General features: G+C 46.2%; 1 pseudogene; it reads left to right on the top strand.

Moving 5' to 3' along the window:
* Window positions 1–1,168: 1,168 nt before the first annotated feature.
* LOC143508665 (DNA-directed RNA polymerases I and III subunit RPAC1 pseudogene) lies at window positions 1,169–9,194 on the top strand (annotated as a pseudogene).
* The last annotated feature ends 1,705 nt before the right edge of the window (window positions 9,195–10,899 follow it).

Raw genomic sequence — 10,899 nt, 5'->3', positions numbered from 1 at the left:
GGTTCGAGAGGTCGTGCGCCTCCCGAATTTTGTAACTTCGCGCCGCGCTTCAGCGCAATGAACAAAGTCACGTTTTCAGGGTTCATACACCTTTATAAGGTGGAATTAAAGCACTTGTACGTCACTTTCAAGGTCCATTTCAATATTTCCCAGCATGTTAAACATAATTACGTTAAATATTTATACATATACTCGAAATAATTCGCTTTTTATCACATTATTTAATGGTTGTTTATTTAAAAAAGGCCCAATCTTCACGTCTTAACGTTCTCTCATGTTTCGTCCTGGAATTACAAGAGGCTCGTATTTGTTAACCTAATACAAGAAAACTATTCAGTCAGACAGCTATTTGTTGTGAAACCAAGTAGTTACAATTTCAAGCATTTTAAAGTACTTTAACCTAAATTCCAGCACTTTTCAAACCTGAAACATATAGCAACATTAAAATTGGTCAGGTAAATGTTCATTCCCCTGTTTTGAGGGGTGTTTCTACCACATATCGTTTCGGACAAAACGCCTATCGTTTCGGAGAACACTGCAGTAACGCTCGCGAAAGTATAATCGCCTCCACCGTTCGCACCCCAAACACTGAGATATTGCTTTCCAGCCAAGTCATTGTCACAACTAGAGTGATCACTTGACATGGGTGGATGACAGGATCAACATCTCAGATTACCAGAAGTCTCAATGTCTGGGGGCCTCCGAGCCCCACACCTTCACAAGTAGAATATCAACTAAAGCAGGGTTGCCAACTTTTGATGTTCGCTTGGAGTGAGATTTTAACCGGGAGGAGGTGGCGAGTGTAAATTGTTGAGCGGGGAGTGGCGAACGTAAGTTGTTGAGCGGGGGGGTGTGGGGGGGGGGGGTGGTGAACATGAAATGGACACAAATTAAGTGTTATATCGTGATCTGTCGATCAGTGGTTGGCGCCAGAGCAAACTAGTAACTCATTGAATCATATATGTGATTTTTTCCGGCGTGAGATATCGGAAGTGTGGCGTGAGAGCATGTGAAAACGGTCAAATGCGTGTGTCTCACGCTCAATGCGTGAGAGTTGGCAACCCTGACTAAAGGCTTGACTAAAGACTAAACAGGTGAGCCTTAAGTCTAGATTTAAAGATTGGAACTGTAGTGATAGCACAAAGAGAAGTAAAGATGGTGGCGTTCAATGAGCAACGTGGATGAGATTCGTGATAGAGTAATTTTGGGTGAATTTGGGTTAAAAAAATTTTCATCCTACAGATTTTCCAGGAATTTACCCTGGTTATAATCACACATGGAACCTCAAAACATTCAAAAAGAAATTTAGGATTGACATTGTTCATATGGTGGGACATGGTGGGAATAGATGCTGCTATTGCTAATGCTTTTAGACGGATATTGCTTGCTGAAGTTCCGACTATAGCAGTTGAAAAGGTTTTCGTTTACAATAATACATCTATAATTCAAGATGAAGTTTTAGCACATAGACTTGGTTTGATACCCATCAAAGCTGATCCTCGTCTTTTTGAGTACAGAATTAATGAAGATGAGTAAGGCACAGAAATTGACACTATTCAGCTTCAGTTTAAGATGAAATGAACAAGGAATGCCAGGGCTTCCAAAGACTCATCAGATCCAAAAGAACTGTACCTGAATCACATGGTGTATTCAAGACATTACATGGGCACCTATTGGCAACCAGGCAGATGTGTTTGCTGATGTTACAGTCTTTGACGACTGCTAACATGCGTTTGTCCAATCTGTAGTCACATTTTCAAAACTTTAAACACAGTGAACACAACATCAGTCTTCAGTAGCTATACAATTAGTTCAATTCATGTTGTTTTTGCACAAAATGCAGTCATTTTACATGTTTTTATAATGCTTAAATTTTCTATACACACAAGGTTATCCAATAACAAAATTCTGGATCGTTTTTACCTTATTTACAATTGCTTGCACACAGCATGTCAAAAATGAAAACCTAAGGTTCAAAACCTTAAATACTGTATGTCAGGGTTCGACCCAGGCACGTGACTCCTGCTGCCACTAGGCGGAGCCCGCGAGCTGTAACCAGGGGCAATCAAGCCCGATAGGTTGCACCTGTTCTACAGCCTATTTAAGACAAGCGACTTCAGCAACTCATTGCTGAAGTTGTTTGTTGTTCTATGCACACACAGCCCAAGCCAGTTTTCTCTCGTCTCCGGACTACCTCTCGTTTCTCCAGTTCTCCTGTTTCTACCCTGAGTGTTCTCAGGTTGTTTTTTGTTTCCTTCTGTCTTTTCCCTCTTTGTTCTTTGTTGGTTTGTTCTCCAGTGTTCTGGTTAACAGACTGGCAGGTAACCAGGTAGAAGCTATTGGTCTTGTTACCATAGCTTCCTCTTTTGTTTCTTATTTTTTCCCTTCCCCTCTGACACGTCGAGTTTGCCTCCGTGTACTTTTCGTTTTTTCCCATTTTTCTTTTTTGGACGCGTTGTATTTCTTTCCGCGTGTTTTTTGTTTGTTTTACTTACCTGGTCTTTACACACGTCGAGCTTCTCCGTGTTGTCTTTCTGTTGTTTCCCTCTGGGGTTTTTGTTTTCATTTTTTCCCGCATTCGCGGAGGTTTCATTTGGCTGTTTTTAGCCGTTTGTTTTATCGGGTCGCGTTTGAGTCCTCACCACGTTTAAACCAACGCGTCACCGCCGAGAGCGGCGGCGAGGCGTAACAGAACAACTTCAGCCTTTTATGGACTCAGCTGACCCGTCTGCTGACGAGGTGCGGAATGCCCTCGCTATGCAAGGGCAAGCTATCGGCAGGCACGAGCAATCACTTCGGGAAATACTCACCCAGCTCCAGGCTATCTCTCTCGCGGTTCAAAAACCAGATCCGCCCGTGACAGCTGCCAGTCCTCCAGTTTTCTCCGGAGCTGGGGGGTTGCTTGCCGATTCCCGTTCGGAACCTGCATTGCCCGCTCCGGCACGTTATAGTGGTGATCCCAATGAGTGTAGGGGGTTTTTATTACAGTGCTCTCTGATTTTTGAGCAGCAACCATCCCGTTTTCCCACAGAGTGTGCTAAAGTGGCTTATGTGATGGCGTTGCTTTCAGGGAAAGCACTGCGGTGGGCTACACCCGTGTGGGAGAATCAACCCGAACTCTGTTCCTCTTTTGAACGGTTTTCTAGGGCTATGCGGCATACGTTTTTTCACCCGGCTTCTGGAGGTATTGTCGCGTCAAAACTGTTACGTTTGCGACAGGGTAGATCGACTGTGGCAGAATACTCATTAGAGTTCCGCACTCTGGCGGCAGAGAGCGACTGGGGTACAGAAGCATTAGGGGCTATATACATAGAAGGTCTAAGTGAAGAGATAAAGGACGAACTGTCCCTCAGAGAGCCACCCAGCGGGTTAGACGACGCCATAGAACTCACAGTTAGGTTGGATAATCGGCTACGGGATCGTAAACATCGCCGTTTGTTCGCACCGTCCAGTGTTAAACCAGTTTCTCCCGTACTTAAGACTACCCAAGGGGACAGTGAAGCAGCAGAACAGCCCATGCAGTTAGGACACACTCGCCTCTCTCCCCAGGAAAGACAAACCCGCTTACGGGAGGGCAAGTGTCTCTATTGCGGTCGGGCTGGCCATAGAATCGCCGAATGCCCCGAACTTCAGGGAAAAGGGCAGACTCGGCAAGTTAATGGGGTTGCACCGACGGGTCATGGCCCTTACGTCCCCAACTGCGGTCTTATGCCCCACGTAGTGGAGGGGTTCTGACGAACACCGGGTGGTGGCTCTCGTTGACTCAGGGGCCACTGGTAATTTCATCGACTCCAACCTCGTAGCTTCCCTCTCCATACCTCTGGTTCCCTTAGAGAAGCCTCTCTCAGTGTCCGCCGTAGACGGCAAGATGCTCACTTCAGGTGATGTTACCCACCAGACTGTTCCTCTAACGGTTACTATAGGGAACCATCACGAAACACTCACCCCTTATGTCATCGCTGCTCCTAAACTGCAGCTGATTTTGGGGTTTCCCTGGCTTCAACGCCACAACCCTGATGTTGACTGGCTCAACCTTTCTATCAACCGATGGAGTAAAGTATGCGAACAATCATGCTTGGTGCCACGCTGCAGTAAACCAGGGGAGAGACCAGAGGAAATAGCAGGTTTAGAAAAAGTCCCTGCTGTTTACCACGACTTAAAAGAAGTATTTAGCAAACGCAAGGCGGGTTCCCTACCCCCGCATAGGGCCTGCGACATAGCTATCAATCTCTTACCTGGCACTACTCCTCCTAGGGGGCGTTTATTTTCTTTGGCACTACCTGAACGCAAGGCTATGGAAACATACATTCAGGAAGCGCTCGTTGCGGGTACTATCCGTCCCTCTACCTCTCCCGCTGGTGCAGGTTTCTTCTTTGTAGGAAAAAAAGATGGGGGTCTCCGTCCTTGTATCGACTACAGGGGACTTAACAAGATCACCATCAAAGACCGTCACCCTTTGCCTCTTATGTCTTCCGCCTTCGAGGCCCTTCAACGGGCAACGGTTTATACTAAGTTAGATCTCAGGAGCGCGTATAATCTGTTGAGAGTCAGAGAAGGCGACGAGTGGAAAACCGCCTTCAATACTCCCTCTGGTCATTACGAATATTTAGTCATGCCGTTTGGACTCATGAACGCACCCGCGGCTTTTCAGAGGTTCGTTAATGGTGTTCTTAGGGAGGCTCTGGATGAATACGCCTATGTTTATCTCGACGACATCCTGATATATAGCTGTACCATCACCGAGCATCAGCAACATGTTCGCCGCGTTCTCCAGTTGTTATTAGAGAATCACCTCTACGTTAAGCTGGAGAAATCATTGTTCCACGTCTCCGAGGTGGCCTTCTTGGGGTTCATAGTCGCTAAGGGTCACCTGGCTATGGACCCCGCCAAAATCAAAGCCGTTACTCAGTGGCCCGTGCCCACGTCCGTTCGTTTGGTTCAACGCTTTCTGGGTTTTGCAAACTTCTATAGACGGTTTATCAGAAATTTTGGTTCCCTTGCTGCTCCGCTCTCTGCCCTTACTAGTAAGAAGTTGGGGAAATTCACGTGGACCCCTGAAGCCCAGAAGGCGTTCGAGACGCTTAAGGGTCTTTTTACCAGTGCTCCGGTGTTGCGGGTTCCGGACCCCGAACTCCCTTTCATTGTTGAAACTGATGCCTCTGATTTGGGCGTTGGGGCGGTTCTCTCTCAGAGAGTCGGGAAACCGCCTAAGCTGTACCCCTGCGCCTACTTTTCGCACCGGTTCACCCCCACGGAAAGGCGGTATGACGTAGGGGACAAAGAACTCCTGGCCGTTAAAATGGCCTTAGAGGAGTGGCGGCACTGGCTGGAGGGAGCTCGTCACCCTTTTCTGGTCTGGTCTGACCATAAGAACCTGACGTACCTCCAGCAGGCCAAGCGTCTCAACGCCAGACAGGCTAGGTGGGCCCTGTTTTTTAGCCGTTTCAATTTCACGTTGTCATATCGTCCGGGTTCTAAAAACACTAAGCCCGACGCTTTGTCTCGGCAGTGGGAACCTCCTCATGTTGACAGTTCCCCGGAAACCGTGCTTCCCCCGGGGGTTGTAGTGGCACCCATCAGGTGGGGTATAGAAAAAACCGTGCAGGACGAACTCGCCAATGAACCCGGGCCTAGTAGTGTTCCTCCTGGCTGTCTGTACGTCCCCTCGACCGTCCGGCGCAAGGTCCTCTTGTGGGGACACACTGAACGTTACGCAGCGCACCCTGGCGCTAGGCGGACCGCCGAGCTCATAAGACGAAGGTTTTGGTGGCCAGCTATGGATCAGGAGATCCGCGACTTTGTAGCCTCCTGCGAGGTGTGTAACCGAAGTAAGGCGCCACGCAACAAGCCTAGGGGGTTGTTGCACCCGTTACCCACACCCTCCAGACCGTGGTCTCATATCTCCCTTGACTTCGTCACCGGGCTTCCGTCCTCTAAAGGACTTACCACCATTCTCGTGGTCGTGGACAGGTTTTCCAAGTTTAGTAAGTTTATCGGCCTGCCCAAACTGCCCTCCGCCCGGGAGACCGCGTCTCTCTTGCTCATCCATGTTGTCCGCAATTACGGGTTCCCTCAGGACGTGGTGTCCGATAGAGGGCCCCAGTTCGCCAGCAGCTTTTGGAAGGCGTTCCTGTCCCTTCTCGGCGCCTCCGCTAGCCTGTCTTCGGGTTTCCATCCCCAGTCTAATGGCCAGACCGAGCGCGTAAACCAGGACCTGGAGCAGACCCTCAGGTGCCTGGCTTCCTCTAACCCTGCGTCCTGGGCTGACCACTTGTTGTGGGCCGAGTACGCCCACAACACGCTGTGGCATTCGGCTCTGGGCATGTCACCCTTCGAGTGCTTGTTCGGATACGCCCCTCCGCTGTTTGCAGACCACGAACAAGCCGTGGCTGTGCCTTCCGCTAGGGCTCAGTTTCGGCGCTGCCGCAAGGCATGGTCAAGGGCCCGCTCGGCCTTGTTGAAGGCCTCCTCCGCCTATTGCCGCAGCGCCAACAAGCACCGTCTCCCTGCGCTGTCCTTCCGTCCTGGGCAGCGTGTGTGGTTGGCGGCTGGAAACTTACCGGTTCGGGGTGGTACTAAGAAACTGGCTCCTCGCTTCCTAGGTCCATTTTTAAGATAGACCGTCGCATCAACCCGGTTACCTACCGTCTGGTTCTCCCTCCGTCCTTGCGTGTCCACCCGGTGTTCCACGTGTCCCACCTCCGTCCGTACTTGTGTGGTTCTTCTCCCGCCCCGGCTCCTCCTGCGCCGCGTATGGTTGGTGGGGGTCCGGTTTACACTGTGCGACGTCTTTTGGACGTCCGTCGGGTTAGGGGGCGGGACCAGTTTCTGGTGGATTGGGAGGGTTATGGGCCTGAAGAGCGGTCTTGGGTCCCCAGGGCGCGCATCCTGGATCGTTCCCTGATCACCTCCTTTTATCGCGACAGGGCTGTGGCCCTGGGCCCGCGGGGACTCGGGCCCAGAGGGGGGGGTTCTGTCAGGGTTCGACCCAGGCACGTGACTCCTGCTGCCACTAGGCGGAGCCCGCGAGCTGTAACCAGGGGCAATCAAGCCCGATAGGTTGCACCTGTTCTACAGCCTATTTAAGACAAGCGACTTCAGCAACTCATTGCTGAAGTTGTTTGTTGTTCTATGCACACACAGCCCAAGCCAGTTTTCTCTCGTCTCCGGACTACCTCTCGTTTCTCCAGTTCTCCTGTTTCTACCCTGAGTGTTCTCAGGTTGTTTTTTGTTTCCTTCTGTCTTTTCCCTCTTTGTTCTTTGTTGGTTTGTTCTCCAGTGTTCTGGTTAACAGACTGGCAGGTAACCAGGTAGAAGCTATTGGTCTTGTTACCATAGCTTCCTCTTTTGTTTCTCATTTTTTCCCTTCCCCTCTGACACGTCGAGTTTGCCTCCGTGTACTTTTCGTTTTTTCCCATTTTTCTTTTTTGGACGCGTTGTATTTCTTTCCGCGTGTTTTTTGTTTGTTTTACTTACCTGGTCTTTACACACGTCGAGCTTCTCCGTGTTGTCTTTCTGTTGTTTCCCTCTGGGGTTTTTGTTTTCATTTTTTCCCGCATTTGCGGAGGTTTCATTTGGCTGTTTTTTGCCGTTTGTTTTATCGGGTCGCGTTTGAGTCCTCACCACGTTTAAAACAACGCGTCACCGCCGAGAGCGGCGGCGAGGCGTAACACTGTAGGCCTATAAAATGCAAAGTTCTGCAAAAACAAAGGCAGCTGAAAAGCTATTACTGTAATACATATTTTTTGCACATATACAGATCAATGAAATAAAATGAAGTACAGTAATGTACCAGGTCAGAGAGGAGCAAATATAACAATTTGTCCTGTAATCTCAAGTGCTGGTTAGGTCCTTCACAAATGCCAGATTGGTCCCCATATCAGTGACCTCCTTCTTTCGTTTTTGAATGAAATCTACCAACAACTGGTTCCAGAAGCAGAAATGGAACAGGTGGGGGAAACACGAGGACATTTGTGATGTGACAGTGTAGCATTCTGACATGAGAATGACATCACAAACGGGTTTATAGACCATCCAAGAGTGATGTCCCTTTTCCTCCCGCCCTACTCTCCTTTCCTCAACCCTACTAAAGAACTTTTTTCAGTCTGGAGGTGGAAGGTGTATGATCATTGGCCCCATGACCAAATGTCCCTCCTGGATGCAATAAATCCCGGCTGCAGAGACATTTCAGCTGAATACTGCCAGGGGTGAATAAGGCATACCAAGCTTTTCTATCCCAGGTGCATGGCATGACATCCCAGATGTGATGAGGATGTAAACATTTGGCCAACTGCTAAAGACCACTTACATTACACATAACAAGACTGTTCAGTTTTGTATTCTGTTTTTTTCCCCCTTGTGTGGCTTTTTTTGTATATTTTTTTGGGTAATGTAATCTACATTCCATATAGTACCTAACAGTAAATATCACTCATTGTGTAGACAGTATGCTGCCAAAAATGTCCAAATGAAGCGGATTACAGTAAAAATGAGCTGACTAAGAAAACAACAGATGTTACTGTAAAATGTCTGTTGTTTGCTTGGAGAGAGTAAAATATTACATGTAATACTGTTTCTGTATTGCCATCAAATGTTAGTTTTTTTTACAGTGGTTGTGCAGTGATTGACTATGTTCATCTCGAATAGAGAATCTGTGCTAGTGTTTGAAAGAATGATTGGATACTGAGCCAGGTTTGCTGTGTTTTAACAAAGGTGGTGTATAAAGAGAAAACTTTGTTTGTGGGTTGAAATGCAGAGTTGTTATTTAGTTAAGAAAATGCGCTTTTGAACACAATATTTGGCTATTTGTGTGAGGTCCATGTGTTGCTGTGTTTAGAGTTTTGACAATGTATCACAAGTATTGGGAAACGCATGTTAGCAGTCGTCAAAAACTGTAAGATTGGTCCTGTGCATGAGGACATTCTTTTAGCACAGCTCCGTCCTGGACAAGAGCTTGACATCGTTATGCACTGTGTTACAGTAAAGAAATAGGCAAGGATCATGCTAAGATTTCACCAGTCGACACTGCAAGCAACAGGCTTCTTCCCAAGATCACATTACTGCAGATGGTTGAAGGAGAAAAGGCAGAGAGATTAAAGCGCTGCTTCTCACCTGGAATAATTGAGGTGGAGAACACTGATGGTGAACACGTGGCTAAAGTAGTCAACAGTCTTCTGGACACATGCGGTGGCTAACCAACCAGGCATCAAATTAGTGGTCAAACTGTGGACAACAACACCTGCAATATATAGAATAGAAGATCACAGTTATTGAAAATCTAAAGGATGGGGCATGGGAAGTTGGAAAAGAACCCTGGGGACTTAAAGAATAAATGGAATGACTGTGGAAGGTTGTTCCACTTGAGGCTGTGATCCCCTAAGATGGAGTTACACCAACAGATCCCAGGAATGACTACAGCAATTTCTATTCATAACAGCACAATCATAGGAATTTCAAAAATACTCTGGTAGAAGACCTGGCTGAGCATAATTATAAGACTAGCCACTGGAAGGGTGTGACAGACAGGATGTTTTGTTTTATATATCGAAAGACTAATATGTGTTGTGGCAAGTTGCATTACCTGATTACATTGTTAATTAAAGAGGTGTTGTATTGTAATAATGGCCCTGAGGAAATTTAGTGGAGTATTCACACCTCAGAAACTTCCTTACCTCTTACATTAAGTATCACTTTATTTATTTATTTTTTTGGGGGGGGGGGGGGGGATTCAGGTAATTGGAAAGATAATAAGCTAATTGCAATATGGCAGGAATTGTATGGTTGCTACGGATGCTCTCAGTCCCATGTGGCCCTGATCCTTGTGTCCTCTATTGTCTTGGTAAGAAGGACGGCCTTCTCTGTCTGGATCACCACCTGCTCAGCGGTAAGAACAGAAAGGATGTGTTCTCTTTACTTATTACTGTAACTTTTATTATTACTTTACTTATTGAACTCCAGTGATGTGCACACCAAGATTTGCAACTTGTGGCCTCTTTATAGGGATTAGGCTATAAAGTCTAAAAATTAGCTGGAAGTGTTGTAACGTGTGAGAACTGGGTATGAATTTTGGTAGGTGAGTGTAGCAGTTGTGGTGGCAGTGTATTCTAAAAGAAACACATGGTTTTCAGTTTTGAATGCTGTGTCTTATGTGAATAACTGTGTTTAAAGTTTTGCAAAAAGTGTGTTTTAGAATTTCTAAATGAATGTAAGGCAGTGAATGTGCTTAAGGTTTAGCACACCTGGGCAATAGATAGGCTACATGGGTTAGTTGTTTCCGAAATTGTGCTATAAGGACCACTTTTTGTGTCTTAGCTGCTACAAAAAACTAAATGATTTTTAGTTTTTATGATTGCTAATATCCTTTTGTCCAATCTGTAGTCACATTTTCAAAACTCTAAACACAGTGAACACAACATCAGTCTTCAGTGGCTATACAGTTAATACAATTCATGTTGTTTTTGCACAAAATGCAGTAATTTTACATGTTTCTATAATGCTTACATTTTCTATACACACAAGGTTATGCAATAACAAAATTCTGGATCATTTTTGTCTTATTTACAAATGCTTGCACACAGCATGTCAAAAATGAAAGCCTAAGGTTCAAAACCTTAAATATTGTATAAAATGCTAATTTTTGCAAAAACAAAGGCAGTTAGTGTAATACATATTTTTTGCACATATAGATCAATTAAATAAAACAAAGTACAGTAATGTATGCATGATGTGTATGTGTGTATTAGTGATATGTATTAGTGTGTATGTGTGTTTTAGTAATATGTGTTAGAGTGTATGTGTGTGTTAGTGATATATGTTAGTGTGTTAGTGTGTCTCTGTGTTAGTGATATCTGTTCGTCTGTATGTGTGTTTTAGTAATATGTGTTAGTGTCACTAACACAT

The sequence above is a fragment of the Brachyhypopomus gauderio genome, chromosome 2, assembly GCF_052324685.1.
Source record: "Brachyhypopomus gauderio isolate BG-103 chromosome 2, BGAUD_0.2, whole genome shotgun sequence".
NCBI lineage: Eukaryota > Metazoa > Chordata > Actinopteri > Gymnotiformes > Hypopomidae > Brachyhypopomus > Brachyhypopomus gauderio.
The sequence above is the reverse complement of the archived record's forward strand: the minus strand, read 5'-3'. Positions and strand labels throughout refer to the sequence as shown.